The sequence below is a fragment of the Neopsephotus bourkii genome, unplaced genomic scaffold (assembly GCF_033783945.1).
Source record: "Neopsephotus bourkii isolate Nb327-2 ecotype Australia unplaced genomic scaffold, CSIRO-AGI_Nbou_v1 NB_804, whole genome shotgun sequence".
NCBI lineage: Eukaryota > Metazoa > Chordata > Aves > Psittaciformes > Psittacidae > Neopsephotus > Neopsephotus bourkii.
The window spans coordinates 1610794-1632030 of NW_026901300.1; the positions used below are offsets into that span (position 1 = coordinate 1610794).

At 42.3% G+C, this 21237-nt stretch overlaps 1 protein-coding gene and 1 long non-coding RNA gene across 7 annotated transcripts in view; one reads left to right on the plus strand and one right to left on the minus strand.

Annotated features, from left to right (window-relative positions):
• Nucleotides 1-21237, minus strand: part of SPNS2 (SPNS lysolipid transporter 2, sphingosine-1-phosphate) — a 128308-nt gene that overhangs the window by 102625 nt on the left and 4446 nt on the right. The window lies entirely within an intron of this gene.
• On the plus strand, nt 471-18645 carry LOC133213385 (uncharacterized). The gene is made up of 3 exons (XR_009725804.1): nt 471-560; nt 8214-8311; nt 18083-18645. It is a non-coding gene; the product is annotated as an uncharacterized LOC133213385 (long non-coding RNA).

Below are 21237 nucleotides of genomic sequence, written 5' to 3' on the forward strand. Positions count from 1 at the left end.
GGGCTTACTCACAACACCATCAGGGAGAAGAAAAAAGAAACCAGCTTTGAGGTTATCAGAGGAGATATTTAAATGCATCAGTCTAGCTTCTTAAATACAACCTATTAAAGAATTTACCATGTCCTACAATAGCTCCATGACTGATACAGCAGTAAAATCTGTGTATAAAAGCCCATACCTGAATGAGGGCGTGTGCTTAGATGAGAAGACAGTGCACTAAAACAAGCATGACAGCCAGGGCTTCTCTGTAACTGGAAGGGGTCACTGGTGTAGCTATGTGACTACAGTGATACCAGGAAATCCTCACAGCACAAACAGGGCTTGCCCTATTTTATTTATAGACTGTTTTATCCAGTGTGAGTTGTAGCAATTTGCCCTCCACAGCAATGTTTTTGGGTTTTGCCCAGCTCATTGACATAGGAACTCTTTGACAAGGGCAATGGTAACAGAACAGTGATGCACACCCCTAAGCAACACAGCAAAACCTGAATTCAACCCAGGTTTGAGAGCGAGGACTGCTCTGTTCCCAATCCTGACACTAGATCACTATTTAACCTTCTGTAGGTTATATGATCATGCAGAATTTCAGAGTCTGCATTAACCTAATGAAGATAATAACAATAATCATGTGTCACAGATACAGCAGGGCTTGGTTATTATGTTCTTGTGAAGTGCGCAGAAGAGTCCCAGATGAAAGGGAAATTAGGAGAAGGAAGATTAATTATAAGACATGTGCATCCCAAATAAAACACAGACAGGAACGTTTTTGTTGTTGCTATTATTAGGAGAGAGAGTCTCTCTGATTTAGGGCAGCTTTTATTTCTGTGTTGGTAAAGCAAACCCATTTAAACCACTTGCCATGTTCAAACTTTATTTGTAGATTGTGGGTAGGTGATAAAGGCTGTGGAGCCTCTGATACTGCAAACGAAAAGGCCTTTGATCAAAGGTCTGATTTTACAGTAACTGGTGTCTGTGAGATGACAAAGCTGACAGGCTTACCTGGCTTTTAACTGCTGCAAGGCAAAATAGGGAATCCAAAATTCATGGCCACTCTGAAGGAAAGACTAGGACTGAGGAAAAAGAAACATTTCCTGTGGATAAAGACACCATAGTGAGCAAACTCACTCATGAGAAATGTTGCAATGAAATGATATTAACAAGCACTTGGGAATTCAAACAGAGCTGTGTGAACAGAAACATCCTATCTAGGAAGTACTGAGCATTTATCATTTAGATCAGTACCATTACCTGGCTTAAATATGGGGAACGTAACACAGTGAGAGATGGAGCGACACATCTGAGCTCACCTACAGTTAAGCAGCACAGAAAGACGTCCAAGTTCCCTACTTCTTCCCTAAGCTTCAGCCTAGACTTCTATCCAGCCAAGCAGACTCCCTCCTTTGCCAAAGATGAGCCCCAGTTCTTCCTGCATCATGCTCGGAGTGTGAGATTCCACGCTTCAACATCAGCCTGTGACAAATACAGCTCAAACTCTAACTTCATTACATGAATTTCAAAATGATACCAAATTCCATGAACTATCCCCTTGGGGCATTTAGTAATGAAATGCTTAAAAAAATGTATGAGTATAGGAACCTGGAGAAAAAAAAAAATAGTAATTGTGCATCCTTTCCAGAACACAGAAAACCCTTCACCTTGCACAGAAAGCTTTGTGTCCTTCATAAAATAAGGTGATATTGAACCCTTCATTTCTCAAGAGTCAGAGTTTGATACAAGTGCTGTCAGGAAGTCACCTCCACTGTCATTTGTGATGATTAACAATGCAGTAGAAGAGAAAAAAGACACAGCCTGCAATACCACTGCCCAAAAGAGGAGTTTGAGGTTCCCCCTTCACTAGGAACACTAAAAAGCTCTAATTTGTTAAGCTTCTGCTCATGGCCTGTGCATTGATTCCTTACTGACCAGTGCACCTTGCAGCCAAGCTAAGTACGAGGTCAAGAGTTAACCCCAGCATATAGCTCAGAGAAGTCCACATCTTTTTCAAAGAAAAGCTTGGCAAGACCCCACGCCAGTTCACAGCAAGTTCACACCAAAAAGTATAAATCTAACTAATAAACCCCATTTTCTATGGCTCTCTGTCTTGAGACAGCATTTTCCAAGCTTCTTCAGAGGTAGTGGATGCTCAAAATCTTCTGCCTCTGTGGTTTCTTTCCCATCTAATAAACATGAAGCTCCTGTTACAGGGACTCCCTCATTTCCCTGTCTCCAAGTTCCATGGACCCTCCAGAAGCATTGTACTTTTGAGAAGTCCTCTGTCTTCAAGTGTGGATTAACACAGTAAGGGGAGAGAGGAAAAAAGAATAAACCCTAGAGACTTAAGCACAAAGTGCCCTCTGTACAAACAAAACTGCTTCCATTGCAATTTATGGCTTCATTTACTGGAATTGCTTTAGTTCTTTTATTTTATTCCAGAGTAACTTCTCTTTTTCAGAAAAACTACGTATATTCTAGATCTGAAGCTAGTTATAGTGGATCTTCCCCTCTACACAGCAGCACATAGGCACATCAGCAGTATTACTCCACTGTACCTATAAACTTGGAAACACAGGCACTACCCCTTCCAGTTACAACTCTCACTTCTGTTAATCAACATTTTCAGTCTTTTAGGGAGATAAAACACCACATGACTTTGGTGAAAACCAGCAACATTTCTTGCAATGATGTTTAATAACGAGAGGTTTCTTCACGACAGTTGGCCTGGTCCCTAACTCTCACTCCTTATCTCAGGACAGTTTTAGGTGTGAAGTGGAAAACTGTTAAATCTTCAGAGATAATCAAGACCAGACACAGGTCTGTCCATGGGGGACTATCACGGAAATAAAGGAAGCAATATTTATCTTTCCCTCCCTACCCACACTCTACTTTTACAGAGAAATATCTAAACAGTTGAAGAGATGGGGTCACGAAGAAAATGCTGAGCCACTGAACTTGTACAGAACATAAAAGGCAGAGCTTCTTTGAAAATACAGCCTGTTGGGGTCCTGTGAAGAGGCTTTCTCACAGAGAAGAAAAAGAGAAGATCCATTTTGAAATTCAAAGGCAACCCAGTGCTCAATATGGACTGTAATACATGTTCTTTGGTCCTGCACTTCAGTCGCTGGTATTAAAGGCACTTCTTTTAGGACACATGTCAATCCTTTTGATCATTTATTCTTGATTTAGATGTTGAGCAGAAAATAAAGCAGCTCAGTTGTATGCCCATTAGAATGCTGCATAATATAGAGGAGATGAAATTAAAAGAGCATCCAGTCTGAGGCAAACAGGAAAAGAATCCCTCAATGTTGTCTGATTATTGAAAGCAACTCACAAGAGTATTGTGAAGGGGCTGTGCCGTCAGTAAATTCAAAGTAAATGAGGCTTCAGGAAGTACTGTAAACTCTAACACCAAAATCAGTGCTACCAGCTAAAGTGATTCTCAGATAAGAGAAATTCCCTGTCAAGCACTCTGCTGTGGGGTATACATGTTGCAGGTGGAGAGCAGACTTGAGCTCTTGTATAAGCGTGCCATGCCCCAAAGCCTTTATTCCATCTGCTCATGACATTGGCTCAAATCACACTTGATTCCAAGTAACCACATGGTGTGCAAGATATTTGCCGGGAAGCTAGGCTGTAGAGCACCTGCTGCTTACTGCTTCTATCAGTCCCTCAGTGCTGAAGCAAGAGAAGTTTGCTCTGGATGTTAGTACAGAACACACCAGTATGGCTATAGCTCACCGCTGAACATGTTTTAGCATATATGGATGGTAGGTAAATCCACAAGAACCTGACAAAGTAGATGTGTGAGCTACCATAGCACAAAGAAAGGCAAACGCCAAGCTAGTGAAGGTGCTTTCAAGTCAGTCCAACAGCCAGACACGAATGCCACCCAAACACCAGCAGATAGCTCCGTGCAGGTCTGAACAGGTACTCCAGGTGTTCCCAGGAGGTACGCGCTTTACCAAGGGAGCTGCAGCATTCCTCACCATCTCCGTCATGGAATGGTTTTGAGATGGGGTCCCAGAAGTCATTTACTTTGTAAGACATCTCCCCCAAAAGGTATTGGGAGTGATGGAAATGAATACAAGAGAAAATGAATCTTTTCATTAATTCAGAAAGATGCAATTCATGACTCATAGCAGCTTGTATAAATAAATGGCATAGTTTAAATCTTATTTGTAATTATACTTCAAGCCAGAGACTTTCAAAGCTGCACTGAGAATACGGCATCCAACTGTCTAATTTATTGTTATTTTAAGCAGGTACTGCATGCCCAAATTCCCTTGGCAGATTATATCTCATCTTAAGTGTTTTGCTAGAGGTAATTTTCCTGTGTTCATGACAGCAGCAATGAGAAGAAGGAAATCAAACAAAAGAGAACTCTGTCTATGCTGTCCAATTTCTTCCTCTCTCTGTGGCAAGTTGAGAGAGATTTGGGCACCACTGCAAAGGGGTACACTTGCTGTGCTCTGCTGGTTCGGCACTGAAGAGGAGCGGAAGTGAGGAAGGACCAAATGCAAGGAGATTGGCAAAGGAAACAAACCAGTAGGCTTTCTTTACCTGCCATGCATTTCTGAGGAATATGAAAAACTGCTTTTGGTGCTCCTGCTTGCTGTACTAACCCACCTGCTCATTACATTACAATAATTAACAAGGAACAAAAGCTCAGAAGCAGATCACCTTGAAAGTCCTGTTCATATCCCATCAGGCTCCTGCAGGGCACAGCCACAGCCTTAAATTTCATAAGGAACAAAAATGTATAGAAAACCAGGAGTTACTCAGGAGAAGAAGCATCTGTGCTAATGCATGGGTAAGTCTGGAACTCCGATCTGCCCAGGGAATGAGGCTTACCAACACCTTGCTTGAAATTCCCTGGCATGCTTGGAGGGACCTGCTAATCCTCAAAGAAATGGATGCAATGTGGAGGAACTGTCACAACGCTGGTTGTTCTTGAACAGTTACAGAACAAAACTGCTGAGAAGTGCCTATCACATATCTACTGGTTTTTACTACCTATTGCAGTGCTGCAGCATCACATGAAATCCCAGTCATGGAACAAACACATGGAAAATGAGCAGCCTCCCAGTATATATCCCTGTTAATGGCCACAAGGATCACAGTCACACCATTCACAACAGAGGTTGAGCTGGAAGAGTTACATCTGTCCTTTTCTCAAGACACTGTTTTAACCAAGAGAGATCTCCACACAAAGTACAATCAAATCCTGAAGCGCTGTATTTATTATAACTGTAAGATATAAATACCGGTATATATTCAGAACAAAATGTTCCCTAAATCAGTTTAACTCTTCATTTTTCTGCTGATAGAACATCTGGACTGCACCTCCCTCAATTAAGAAACTTGCCTTTCATGCCAACTCAAATCCCCATGCAGTACCTTTGATTTTAGTTTCATCTGCTCAATTTGCTCCCATTTTGTGATGGAACAGACACAGAGGAATCAGAGTTGCTCCATGCACACTAAAACTGGACCCAAACACAGCAGGTTTTCCTTCTGTGCTCAGAAACATGACCAGTAGTTTGACTTTCATGCGACCATTATTTAAAAAGGCACACATAACCCTACCCAATCTTGAACTGACTTCAAATCTCTTTCTTTACTTGCCTGCATTCCTGCCAAGTGTATGCTACAGGTAAGAAAATACAACTTGCTTTCTGAAATGGCACACACTAAGAGAAGTCTCTTGCAATCATTTTTAAATGACCTGTAATTTCAGAGAACACCAGTGATTCATCTCCTTGTATGTGAGGTCATGAACTGCTGTTCCCCATCTTCTGATGCTCTAAGGACCCAGGGGAGGACTGCAGATACTCAGATGTTAGAAGATGTAAGTGTTAGAAATGGCAAAGACATTTGTCAAATGCAAATACACTTCGTCCTACTCCTACCTTCTTTTTAGCATAATTTCCTACATTTTATATTGCATTAATGCCACTTTTTGGGGCTGAGGAGAAAATTCACCTCAGGCAAAGCACCCTAGGATACTGCAAAAAGAAAAGACTGCATAAAACATCTATAGACAGAAGGATCCTGCTGTGTGCTAGAGGCATAATAGATCTCCATTCAGCTAAATTGTGCAATAGAGAAGTGGAGAAAAACTGCAGAAACTGCTTTGAAAACAAAAACAAACCCGTTTTCCTGGAGCCATCAGCAGGTCTGCTTGTCAGATCAGCTGCCTTGTTTTGTGTGTGCTCCATTCAGATGTAAAGAAATTCCTGAAGAAAACTGCTAGTACTGCTACTTACACCCTTCACATGCGCAGCTGGAGTGAGATTTCTGCTGTGGTGGAGCAACAGCATCAACAAAACAGTTTAAACCTAATGGCAAGAGCTACTTAAACACATATGCAAAAGATTTCTTCATTCCCTGCTATATGAACCGTGGAATTTTGACATTCTTTTTACAGCAAGGTTTAGGGAAATGGGCTAATTCAGGGTAAAGATTATGAGCTTGAAAGTAGAACTGAAGGAAGGAGGTTAACAAACATAGATGGAGTCACAAGAACCTTCCCCACTTCAGTAAGGAAAGCAGAAGCTCCACAGAAGGCAAATCTTGGAGCCACCAGCAGACATCTGTCATGTTTCAGGTTCCCACCTGACAACAGCACACACATGGCCTCATGTGTTTTGAAGAAGCACTTCCAGAATCAGTGCTAACTTTTGAACAAGTAGGATTTAAGAACTGCCATCTCCTGATTGTTTATCCTTGTGAGATTTGGCACTCTCCTTAAAACAGCTGTTGCTGCAGTTACTGAATCCTTTAACCTTATGGTTGTGCAGAAAATCCCCAAAACACACAAAACTCCAGGCTCCAAACCCAGAATACAAGTCAATCACACACAAAAAATGACTCATATTTCTAAGTTGCATGACAAATGCAAAAGGCCCTACTTGTTATGGTGGCGATTACTCACAGTAGGGTGAAAGTTTCCATCACACACCACCAGCACCCTTTGATTTAGTTTTTGCAAACAATCATGATGATTCCTCCTACAAAAAGCTTGCTCAGACAAAAGATAACAAGGACACATAAGGACAATGCAAGGAAACAACACATCCCTCTGACAGGTATCCTCATAGGACAAGATGTAAAGGCCTCAAGTTGTACCAGGGAAGGTTTAGATTGGATATTAGGCAAAATGTCTGGACTAAAGGGCTGTCAAGCCTTGGAACAGGTTGCCCAGGGCAGTGGTGGAGTCACCATCCCTAAAGCCATTTAACAGATGTGTAGATGTGGTGCTGAGGGACATGGTTTAGTGGTAGCCTTGGCAGTACCAGGGTAACAGTTGAACTCAATGATTTTAATGGTCTTTTCCAACCTAAACAATGTGATGACTCTATCCTGACCAACTCAACACCCTCTTTTTCGTGTAACTGCCATGAAACAACCCCTGCACCTCTAAAGCTAGGAATAACTAAAATCCTCTGCCTGTTGCTTTGCTATCAAAATACTACTATGGCCACCTGGCCTTGTAAAGGACAAATTACATGGCTGCGGTTCTACCCGCACAAGAATTTAATTGCTGTATCTTTCTTATCTGATCAGCAGTGTCCCAATTCTTTGCTTATCAGCTGCTGATTCCCACCTCCCTGCCCTGCCCTGGTTACTGCTGCTTCCCAAGTCACCTGCCAAAGCAACCACTTGTGTGGCCATGGCCACAGTTAGAGGGGAGCAAAAGCACCTGCAAAGGAAAGAGGAGGAAAAAGGGAATGGGATTTTCCTTCACTTTCTCCTCCCTGCAGAAAACAATGACTAATTTGCCTTATAAGACAAAATTAACAATGCTAATACCTGCAAATAGTCAGCTAAGCCTTCAGAAATGACCAGACCCATTATTTCAGCAGCAGCATGTCCTAATCCTCACCTCCACTGCTCCAGATAGATACAGACTAGCTCTAGAGCCTCCTAAAGTGCTTTGAGTTGCATCTATTTCCTCTTTGAGTCCTTCATACTGAGACACTGAATTACATCATCAATTTCTACAAAGTAGAGGTATTTAAATGCCATCCATCATCATGGTTTTACTTAAAACCCCTTTCCCTCATTATCCCTTTCACACAGTTCACTCTCAGCATAACACAGGGAAAGCTTCATGTTTTAACACACACTAACAATCAGCTGCAAGCAAGAGGTGTGAAAGGGAATTAGGCATGCAAGTGAACTCATTCACAAATGAACTGCCTCTTCATTTGCAGGAGCATGCTGCTTTGCCACACTGGAAAGGCCTTGCCAAACAGGAGGCAGAGAGGGAAGCATCAGTGTGGTTCCAGCAGCTTGAAAACAACTGGAGTGGGTAAATGAAAAGATACTTTTGCTTCTAGGTTGGATGGGGCTTGGAGCAAGCTGGTCTAGTGGAAGGTGTTGGAACTGGGTGAGCTTTAAGGTCCTTCCAACCCAAACCATTCTATGATTCTATGAGAAGCTGTTTCAGGATCGACCTCTTCTAGTTGCTGTTCTGTTTCCAAATTCAAGGCAGACATCAGCATCCTCCCCAACACTATGATATTAACAATGAACAACTAACCTACAGACCACTGGGAGTACTGGTGATTTGTGAGGAGTTCTTACATGCTGGACAATCCTGCTATGCAAGGTGGGAAAGCAGAGCTAGAGAGGAGCACGCAGCAGGTCTGCAGGGTGGTCACAGGGTGGAACATGGGCTCTCTGTGTCTCTCACATGCTCCTGCTGAAATCCCCTTACACAATCGAGCTTTCTCCCTGTCTGCTTTCTCTATGCTGTCCTGCTTCCAGCATCACTTACAGGGATGTAGCGGGGTTAAAGAGCACGGGGACTCTTGCAATAGGATGCACTCTTGTGGACCTTAGGACTCTGCAGTAATAGGAACAGCAATACTTCAGGGCACTGTCCAAAACCTGGCTTGAACTCTCTAGTCCTCCTTCCATTTATCCTTTCTAACACAGGAAAATAAAGTAGTAAAATCTTTAAATCAGTCATACAGAATAAACACTCTGCAACTGCCCTGTATTCTCACTAACATGAAGATACTTCAGCCAGGCTATGTTCTATGTAAGCTTCACGTTATTCAACTTTGATCAAGATATGACTATCATTTCCTTCCTGAAACTTTTCAACCCAAAATAAACATTCCTCCTTCACAATCCAACATTTTTCCACAAAGCCACTACTAACATTTCACAGCACATTTCAAAAATAAATGCTTGCAGCCTATCAAGTAAAGCTTTTAGCTTAAATTACACACTATTCTTTCATAAAATTACAGAACGTGGTTTTGCCTTCTTGCTGTAGCAGAGACTGCACAGAAGTGCACTGCAGTCCTGCTGCACCACATCTGCAGCCTGCAAGCTGCTTAGGCCCCATTGTCTGCTTCACACTAAACAACACAGAACCCCATTAATTTGATCAGAAGCAGAGATAACAATATTGGGTCAGCCTTACTTGTTGCAGGCTGCCAACTGAAGGGTGATCCTATCATACATAGGGAAAAGCCAGGGGAAGAATAGTTGCACACAGGTATGGCAAAGGTGACCCATAAGCAGAGAGCTCCAGTCCCCCAGCAGACAGTGTTGTTACCTGTCTGCACAGAACACAGCACAAGTGTCCTTAACTGCAATTCCTAACTGCAAATGGAAATAATACATTGTTATTCAGGTTAGATATAAGGCAGAAGCTCTTCCCTGTGAGGGTGATGAGGCCCTGGCACAGGTTGCCCAGAGAAGTGGTAAATGCCCCATTCCTGGCAGTGTTCAAGGCCAAGTTGCACAGGGCTTGGAGCAAGCTGCTCTAGTGGAAGGTGTCCCTGCCCATGGCATGGGTTTGGAACTGGATGAGCTTTATGGTCCCTTCCAACCTAAACCATTCTATGATTAGTGTATAACCAAAAAGTCTTCTCCAGACATTTAAGATTTGTTTAAGAAGCACCCATGACTACTTTAGTAAACAGCAGAACTCCACTATGTTTTAGAGCTGAGCAGGAAAGTATAAAGATCTGGAGCTTAAAGTATCTTTGTACTTCAAGACCAACCTCCATCCACTGGTTACATCATAAGCCCTTGAAGATCTGAATAGTTCAGTTAATTGCATTTACTTGTCATGTCCTCTTACTTGAGAAATCCATCTAAGGCTGTGCGCATAGAAACAGTTATAACAACAACAGGGGATACCCAGCGGATAAAACTGATGTAAAAAGCAGACAACAAAGAATTAGGTTTAATTTCTCAGGGGTCCTAAAACAAAACAAACAAAACAAGCCCAACAAAACAGCACCGTGATGAAAACCAGATGAAAGTGCAACTCAGATCCATCTCTCCTTTCATCTCAGCATTTCAATTTTTCAGACTTTATAATAAATGATATGTTCTTTCAGTTTATGACATGACATAATTAAACAGATGGCCTAAAGTGAGAGACTGGGTGCTAGCTGAAACTCTGAGCATGTAGCTTTGATTTCAAACCAGCCAAAGGCTCACAGCAATATCTGACCCTTCCACCAGCTGACAGGACTTCAACAACAGAGCATGTTATTTGGGAGATTCTTGGACTTTGCATGGCAAACAGAATTTTTCCTGCAGCAGCTCTTGAGCTCACATTTTGAGGTGTCCTAGAAGGGCTCCTGGTTCTCCAGCCTGGCTCTCCTCTGAACAGTTACACAGCTGCTGAACAACACAAACTTCTCTGTACAGCGAACACACAACCCAGACACCTTCTTCACATATCCAGGAGGCAGCTCTGCACCCCAGCACCCTGCTCACCACCTCTGCCTTGTCAGTGTTCTCTGTCACAGCACAGCAAACCTCTGCTCCATCCTCCCTGAGGGGCAAACGCCTCCACTGAGGCTCAACAAAGACCATGCTGAGGAGTTTAAACATTCAAAATTCCAGCTCAGAAACAGAGAGCTGACAGTGGCCAACATTTCTAAGGGCAAAATTACAGCATGTGGGAATTACAGATCTGCAAAGAAACCAGCAATCTGTGAGGAATTCAAGTCACCAGGAGCGACAAATAAGGACCACAATGCTAACAGAATTAGACACAGCCTCCTTTTAACCTTAGCTCTATTTTTAAGGGGGTTTTATTTTAAAAAAAGTTTTGTATTTGTTTTGTTGTTAAAGTTTCCATGAAACTGGGCTGAGAGCAACTCTGTAGGAATGAAGTTTCCCCATAATTTACTCTCATTACCTTAGGATGTGTGAAATGAGGCCCATCCCTGTACAAGGAGGTTTCTTTCAGGTGTTGAACAGTGACAGCAACCCAGCAAAGATAAAACTCAGCAGCAACATCAGAATATCCATACCCTTTGCAAATAGGCCCCTTGACTAGAGGCTGTCTACTGTAGGCTTGGGTGTTTTTTGAGGTTCCCTTGCATTCTTCAGTCTTCTCTCCAGCTGGGGAGACTGCTAGAGAGTGAATGGCCAGCTCTCTCCCAGTGTGACTCCTGCTTATCTGCATGCCAATAGGCTGAACTATGGAAACACAAACAAGAACCTAGCCAATTCCCACCCCCCTCCAATCAATAACAGTAAAGTCACACAACAGCATCTTTAAAGCCATGCCTGTTCTATTTGATAATTACTCTAACAGCCCATCTAAGCATGGCTTCTCAGCCCCGGTTTCCAAAGGAGAAACCAAAACCTGAAGGATGAGGAGGAAACAGCTCATCTGCTGAATACAATGTTCGGAAATGTGAGGTGAACATTCCTCACCAAAGCAAGATGAATGATCCCACCCGAGCACAAAGAATGGGTTCATATTTCATATATTTTCCATTGTTTGAGCTTGCTTGCATGTTAGTAACTACATTTAGCAAACACCAACAAGAGACATTTAGTAGCTAAAAGATTAATGTTCCTAACAGTGCAATGGCACAAGCAGCAAGGCAGGCTGCACCCTGTTCAGTTCCACCAACGTTCTCCACTTCTGACACAGAGACCCACCCTTCCATGGGCACAGTTATCTCTAACACCCACCAGTGAGATGTGCAACAGCCACTGCTCAAATGAAAACATCACATGAAAGCTATTCACAATGAGGGAGTAGCAGCACTGAACCCCAAAGGCAGCCAAGTGCCCCAGTTAGCTGCTTACTCCAAGTAGGGCTCCCAGGAAGCTCCACTACACAATGCTGTTTGAATGATTTTCAATGACAGAAAAGAGTCAATAAGAAGCCAGGATGGAACCAAAGAATTCTGGATTGAAACAAGTGAATACTTTGAAGTGTAAAATATTTAAATGAGATGGCTTCATGACATAAAGAAATGTCTTGGTTTCAAATTTTCACATTGGAAAAGGGTTGGTTTGACTCCAAGGGGCTCATCAGACAGTGAAAAGCATGGTAAAAGGGCTTGTGCAGGGTAGGCAGACCCGGCAAGCCTCAGAGCCCAGTGGCTGTTTCACACTTGATCTTCACTTTCTTGATCCTCCTGAATGTGCAGCTGCTGGGGCACATGTGCCTGGCACACAGCATCCCACCTAGGGAAAGGGCGGCAGCACCCCTGTACCCCAGAGAAGGCACAATGCCCAGAAAATCTGAACAGAAACAGCAAAAGAGGCTTTACCAAACTACAGTGGGTTTCAAATAGAAGTCTGCAGTGTTCCACAAGGGACTGCTACAGTCTTGAAAGAGCCAGCATCCTCCCAGTTATCACTTGGCACCAATCACTGGTGAGCTGTGTTGCTGCCTTGTCTTTATGGATTTAACAGAAACCTCATAATACTGCCTGTTCTAGTTTTCACTACAAAGCACTCTTCAACTGGACCCTGTAAAAATATAATGCAGTATTTATGGACAAAGCCAAGCTTTAGGAGACTAGCAAAGTATTAAGTGTCCTTAAAACCATTAATGGAGATAGGAGGAACAGGGAACACTTCTCAGTGCAGGCTGCTGGCACACGAGGTCCCAGCAGCAGCCAGCAATGGCAGGTGCACATGAAGAGGTCTGTGTGCAGATTCCAGAGGGACAGCTTTCTAACAGAGCAGCTCTTCTCCACTGGGGCTGGTGTCACTCTTTAATTTGATTACACACAATGAGAGCCTGGGGGAGGGACAGAAGGAAAGGAAAATAAAAGAGTGATGACAAACTAAGCATCCATGCTGAACTTACAGGGCGCGTGCAGCTGCAGTCTTAGCAGCAGGGGTACCGAGCAGTGGTCCACAGCAAAATTACAGGGGGATCAGACAGCTGACAAGGCATGATCCTTTGGTAGACAAGAAATTACTTGCTTTTCCCTCAGCAAACCACATGCCACATAGCAATTTTGACTGGAAAACTGCTATCCCAGATTTAAAGGGAAACTAATCCATTAAAAGAAATCCATCACAGAGCGGGAGGGCCTGACTCTGTGTGAACACAGCACCACACACACAGACTGATGCTCCATCCGTAACTCTCACAGTTACCAAGTCTTTCACCACCCATCTTTTTAAGAGTTGCTGAGAGACTCTTTTCTAACCGTAACATGCAACCTAAAAGTACCAAAGTGTGCTCATGCTTCCCTCCAGCCTTGAAATCTTAGAGAGGGATTATACCTTTAAAAGACAGAACAACCCAGTCCCTATTGCATTCTGGGTTGAAAGGGGAAAATAGAAACACAAAACCAACACCAGAGTCTAGGATCGGGTCCTCCAGACTAAGCCCAAGAATATCACTAAAGTATAAAATTGCTCTTGTTGAGATATTTAGGTGCAATTTTTTTTAAGCCTACCTTAAATTTGCCATGGCACTACCTGCCGGAGTCTAAATTATACTTGCAAAATTCTAGATACTAATATTGCAAGTGTATAATTAGAAAGGAGAGGATACAGTTTAGAAACACCATACTTATAAACCTATTTCTTTAAAAATAGAAACTTTCTGCATGACTAAGACCTGTATTTTAGGTCTCCTGTCTTTACGCCTCAATACTAGCAGAGGCAACTGGAGCCCACATGTTCTAATAGAAGCTGCAGACAGGGATCTTCTATATTATGTCAATGGCATTGATAAAAAAAATAAAGAAAACTCAAACCTTACTCCTGCAGAACAGAAGAAACCCCTGAAAACAGCAAAACAGTAGAAAACTTGTGCTGCTAATAGATGTTCTTACCAGCTTCCTTCACTGCAGCCAAACTTATGCAAGCAAAAAGTTCTGTGTGTTTTAATCTACCAAGGAAACTGAAGCACTGAAAATACTGGGTCTGCCAGGCACAAGCATGATTAATGCCATTTACAAACAGCTTCATTATCAGATCAGTGATTTAAATCTACTAACAAGTGATGTCCACAGCATGACTGATCCTAACTGTTGCTCTCTGACAGTCTCTGCTGAGAACTGGGGCTGAATGCTCACAACTATGGAGACAAACCGAACTCTCCTGCTGCTGGGCTTGTCCTGTATACACAGATCTCTTGCTATAGATCGCAATCGTATAGGAAACCTCTCCCATTCATCATCGATGCAGCTTGTACTTCAGCAGTATAAAGTCTTTGAGTGAATACATCCAAATATCATCAGGTTACAAAGTCCAGTAATTCCTAAACAGTGATGAACATATTTCCTATTCACATTGAAAATGTGAAGGGATGGTATAATACAGCTTGACTAAGTATTCTGGTCAAGGTTAAATCCCAATTCAGACTGTATTGCATGTCCTTACAGAGAAAAACCTCTATCCAGCCACTCACAGAACTCATGCTTTTACTCAAACATCAGCTCTACTGCTAATTTATTCTTGTTAAGTGGCTTTCAGCAATGCAAGCGATTTAAATGTACACTTGTGAGGCAAATGTAAGCTTGCAATGATGTACCAAGTTTGACATTTATACTGTTACTGTTATTTTTGAGCATAGTATGACTACAGAAGCATTACTAATTTTAAGTCACTTCCAAATGAGAATACAGAGAAAAAGTGATTTACTTCTCTCGTCCTTAGCTATTGTTGCAATCTGTCTTGCTCCACAGTCCAAAACCGTGATAATTTTGGTAGCTTTATAATAACTTAAAGTACACCCACTGTGCCTTAAATAGCTACCAAAAATATGCTTTAATAGCAGATTCATCTTTGCACACCTTTAAGGACAAACCTAATTTTAACCCTACTTGGAAAAGCATTTTAGCTTCCAAGAGCTTTACTGAAGCATGGTATGAGACAAAGAACCTCTGGAAGGGCATTCACTATACGGTGACTCAACGTGTGTTTTCTCTAGAAATATACTCCATGAAACACAGTTGTTCTCCCTGCACAGCATCTGTAGCTTCTGAAACTGCCAGGTTCAGAAAGAAGCCCACTTCTCCAGTGCCCCCAACACCAGCAACTTAAGTACAAGCCAAACTTGGTTACATAGGGAAAGATCTGCCCCATTTCATGGATGCTAAAGCACATACAAAACAGTGCACTAGCTTCCAAAACTGGTCAAAGAGTACAAAACAGCTGCAGTATCCATTTATGCCAAGCTGGAATTTGCCAATGTATAAGAGGTGCAAATAATGCCTACATAGAAATATATGTTTTCTGATGGAAATACCACACTGCTCTAAGTTTTAGTAGTTCTACCAAGACCCTGCTATAAAAAAAAACAGACAACAGAAGAAACCTCATTAATTTTATTGCTTTTCTGGCACTTCTGTGGAGATGAAAGTACACCATGGAGCTGGCAAACACACAGCAGTGTGGACTAGGGAAGCATTGCGAACAGCTTGTGAGCATCCAGAACCTGCATACATATAAAAAGTAGATTAAATGAACACAGGGAGAAATGAAATAAAGGTAGTTATTAGCTTGACAGCTAGGAAATGCTGCTGGGGAGAAAGCAGGGAGGAAAGGGCAGAGATACACTCACTGTGTGGAGTACAAGTGGGCAAGTGCCCAACCTTTAGCCAGAATCAACACCCAACAAGCCCACATTCGGATGAGTGACCCAAGGGGTTTTGTTAGGGTTTGTTCAATTGTCTGTGCAGTCTGTGTGCAAGCACAGATGAACACAACTGCTGTGATTCCTCTCATGTAGAGAAAAAAGTTCTCTCCCTTGCTTTAATACCAGTTGGGAATAAAACACACTTTTTACTGTAGCTTAATTGATCATCCAAAGCCCAGGAACCTCAGCACACTGTTGTTCTAAGTCAAAAATCAATGACTAGAAACGAGCACCTTAGTAATTTCCATGTCTTGTTATAGGAGAGTCATAATGGAGAGATCAATGTTTGCCCCTCCAAGCACTCTTACTCAAGTAACTCAAGTAAACAAGTACCTTGTTTGGCTCTGCGGAGAAAAGGAGTCTCATCTCCTAACACTATCGTATCACGTTGCTTTTGGTCCTTTCCTCCTTCTCTTCCCCAAGACCCAACCCATCAAGGAAAGATCCAACACATCCAAGACAGAGCTGCTCAGGAGCTGTCAGTTTTAATCAGAGCACTGTAGCTGTCAGTCATCAGGGGCCCTTGGGCATTTGGCTTCCGGAATATATTGTTATCCTGAAATCAGGCAGCATTTCTGGCTGCTAGACGGAAATAACAACATTATTACAAATGTTTTAATATTAGCATAGCTGTAGCAGTATTTGAGTCCTAATAGCCTAACACACAAACACATGCAACCACTCTTTATGAGCCACATTGGTGCATTAGAAACCATTTTTCCTTATTGCACAGTTTGTTTCTTCACTTACACAGTATTTATTAACAGTGTTGCAATTCTGCATTAATTATTATTTAGCAGCGACAGCATGCTTGGAACTGCACAAAATTAGTCCCTGCCCCAAAGTGCTTAAGTTGCCCTGATTCCGTGTCCCATAACCAACATTTCATACACCAACCTGTTTGATTACTACAGCCTGGTTAATAGTGCAACTTGGTCAGCTAATGTCACATCAAATTATTAAATCCGTGCTGCTTAGGACAGCCAAGCTGCAGTGGGTCCAGCTGGGATAAAGCTCAAAAGTATAAGCCTGTTGGAGAAAACCATCCAACACTAAACCATGGAATGGTTTGGATTTGAAGGAACCTTAAAGCTCATCCAGTTTCAACCCCCTGCCACCCGCAGGGACACCTTCCACTAGAGCAGGTTGCTCCAAGTCCTGTTCATCCTGGCCTTGAACACTGCCAGGAATGGGCATCCATGCCTAGAATGCAAAGGCAATGTGAAAATGTGAATAAATGAAACTCCCACTGACGAGTATAGAGCAAAAGCACAGAGTGGTTTGTAAACCTCCCAAACCTCACAGCTGGTAGCAAAACTGCGCTAAAGCAAATATATGCCAGTATAAATGCAAAACATTCAAGGTCATCACTACCACACAGGCACAAATCATGAAATACAGAGATGACACACAGAGAGAAGGGAAAATTGCAAATCAACAAGGGAAGACATCCCCTCCTTTCAGATCTGGACTGCTTTGTTGGCATACTCTTCCCAAAGGATCACTTCTCTGAAATGAAAATATGCAGACAGAGGAGATCATCAAATCATAGGACAGCCATATCAACCAAAGTTAACCTTTGGGTACTTTCAATTCAAGACCTACTCGCTTCACACAGACAGAAATCATGTTGACTCTGTCAGTTCACCCACCCTTCTCGTTTTGCATGTTGCCAAGAACACAAGGCTGACAGTCTAAGACAATAATGACATGTTTCTAACACAAATAAAATGGGAGGCTATGAAACAAATAATTGTGTTGTTATTTACATAATTATTGGCAGAAGCCTGAACAAGGAGTAAACCAGATTACTGCTGTTTTGGTTCAATGCAGCCTTAAAACAAAAAAAGACACAACCCTCACATGCCAAGGCTGAAGGGATTTTCCTTCCAGCATGTGGTTCTCTCATTCTGCCAGCCAAGCTCCAAGCTGCTCCTGAAGCTTTCCTCCATAAAAACCCTGATCTTTTCCCTCTGTTGTCTGCTCAGTCACCGCAGTTGCTGACCATCAGAAGACACATAGGAAAGGTATTAAGAAAAGCAAGCCTATAGGAGATTATGCCTATATCACCTGTTACAGGTGATAATACTGTTCAACAACATAACCCTGGTATGTTCACGTTGCTGACGCCTGAATTTAAGTCTGGCAAGGCATAAAACTGAATTTTTCTTTTGCATTTCCCTCCCTTCTCTTCAGCTGGAACTGCTCTCTGATTTCAGTTGTGGCAGATCAACATCTTTATGGCGAAAGATGATTTATTGCCTCAAAACCAGAAGTACAGAACAGGTGGGAGCAGCAACACTGTTCTCATGACAATGCTTCATCAATGTCTAGAAGGATCAATCTGACAGAAGAACTCAATGCCTTGTTTTATGTTGAGAGATAACATGGTGGTTCCCAGCCACATCTTGTGTGGAGGAAACACAGCATGAGGAAGAGTGAAAAGAGACCACCAGAAGGTCCTGAACAGCTCATTCTAGAGCTTTCCAACATAAACCTTCAGCCACTCCTGACTGGCAACAGGTCCAAAGGAATGACCTCAGAAGTGAAGGCTTCTACATCCCTTCAGCCATCCAGGATCCCTTACGTTCTCACTCTCCTGATTATTTATGCTGTTGTAAAACCAGAAGCATGGAAATTGCTGTTCCCTCCCTTTCACTTCCTTTCCCTGCAACCCTACAGAAATAGCTGGGTTACATAAGACAGAAACACCCACAAAATAACAATGAAAACAGATGTGTCAAAAACCAGAAAAACAAATGTGCGGGTGCCTACTATGTGTGCCAGTTCTAAGTAAAGTGCTCATCCAGGTTACAAACAGCACAGTGAACTACTGTAATAGTCCCAGACCCAAAGTGAGAGTCTGGTAGTTAAAGAGCTCAGACCTAAGGGTTTGGTGGTTTGGGGTTTTATATTCCCTATACCTGTCTCAGAACTTCAAAGCAGTTCACAAAAAATGCAGTTTTCAAGAAAGGTCCATGCTATGTTCTGTACCCACACTTCTCTGGAAACCACCAGGAGTTGTTCACCTCACCTGTACCTGTCTGGGCTCTGAGCCCAAGCCCATTTTCTTCAAGTCCTATTAACTTCCATGGCCCCTTAGGCACTTCACAGGTCCTCTGTAGGACTCATTTTGAACATACATTATTTTTTCCTAGAACACTCATCACCCTACATCCACAGTGCCAGTTTCCACAAAGCTCTCTCAACCAGCAGAAAGGTGTCATCCTCTATCATCCACTTCCAACAGACATCTTCCTGCTTTCTCCTATGATGCCCATCATGTTTGGTAGATCCTGTCTGCAAATACTTGCTGAAAGCTACCACTGTCTTCCCTCAAATCCCTCCTCACTCTTTGGTGAATGTGACTACCAAATAATTCATATCTGCTAATCTCCTAGGGCCCCTTACACTAACCAGTACAGTCTCTTGTCTCCTTCAGACTCTCACATCCATGGCCTGCAGCTGTCTGATATCTCTTGATACACATGGATTCCAAGTACCTTGGGTGCACCATCTGATTCAGTAGAAGCTGCACAATAACGTCTTGGTCTATAATATATGTAAAGCAATGTTGATGCAAACAAAGAACCCAGCAGAGTTCTGAGTTCCAAATTTCCTAATTTTTATCTGCAAGATAAAACTACATTCCTACTGAATCTCTTCAATAGGTACTGTGAAGCTTGATTAACAGTTACAAGGAACCACAAGACCTTTATGAACTGCATTTGATTCCAATCACAAGTTCCTCAGCGCTTGAAAGCCCAAGCAATGGGCTTTCATATTACAGGCAAAGTCTCCAGCTTTTAACAACATCTGCAGAACTTAGTAGGCCATCATGCTACCTGATCAGCAGCTTGTTTCTGATGTACAGCAAATAAGCAATAAGGAATACATGTATAATAAATAGGAACAACTAAAACCAAGTTGACTGATGGAACTTAACCCTATTACAGTTTGGAATTGTATTTGAAAACTCCTGAAGGAATGATTACAGAATTCCAGAGAAGCTTTTCCACACATCTTCTGATACTGAGTCTCAGAGATGAAGGGACTAGTAAGATCATCACATTATTCTTAAGAACATACTCAATATTTATAAGGTTCTTAACTCTATGTAATAAAAGCCGCATTCACTGACTGTGATGACTTGGATGCTTTGGGGAAAAAATTAATCAACATGCATGAAAGAGGATCTCAGAGTCAAACAGGAAAATCTGCACATAATAACAAAGATAGTTACTATCTGGCAAACCTACATCACAAGGAAGAAAGAATACTATGATTAAACATAATAAGAATTCACTTGAAATGTAAAATACTCTGGAACAAATCCTGCCAACTCGCATAAGAACTGGCAAACAGGAAGCAGCTGACTGTGCAATAGAAACCATCACACAGGGAAAACACAATGTTAGAGAAATAGATGTTCCTACACAGTCCTTGTCACTGTGCTCCAGAAGACTTTGTGCCACCTGCTTTGGAAGTGCATGAGGTTCCATCCTTGTGGCTTCTGCTCACAATGGAGGACTTCTTGAGTTCTGAGGCAGTAACAGGTACCTACTGTCCAAACAAAACACTGCGTACCACTGAAGATCCTCACACACATGAGCTGGTGGCACTGCTGGCTCAAGGAGGTTCTGCCAATATTCTGTTCTAATGTTTTCCAGCATTACTCTCCTTCCACAGCTGAGTCCTAGGTTGAAATTAGCTCAACAGGAGACAAATAATACAGAGCTTGCACTGCCACTTAATGGTTTCCTCCCTGAAACTATAAGCACTGAGTATAGTCTTTTTACAATGGGGGTATGAGATGCTCCCTATTCCCATTACATATGTGAGATCTCAGACTGCATGAAGATAGCTCAGTATGAAATGTGCTATGAGGCAATATATTACTATCACAAATGTGAGCACACAGGTAAAAAGAAGCATTTTTGGCTTATAACCTCCTGAATATCTTTGCAGTGGAGAGCTAGTGATGAACCTTTCCTAACCCTTCAGTTATAGCTTGTACTACATAGTTTTAAACTAGACTTTCAACTTTCAATAATCATTTGCATGTATGTATCTTCAAAGAATGGAATTTGATTTGCAACTATGTGTTGTAATGAGAGGCTAATTAACACAAATATGGTTATTAGCAAGTTACAGACACTTACAGGACAAACACAGCAGAGCAAAGCCTATGGCAGACTGCATCACAGGAGGAGAGAACCTCAAGGATGAACTAATACCAGCCAGGACTCTGCCACTAACTATATTACCACAGGCAAATCGCCGACACTCCACAACTCTGTTTCCCCTTCTGGAGTGGCATAGTAAGACTCTCTTACTTTGCTGGGTAGTCC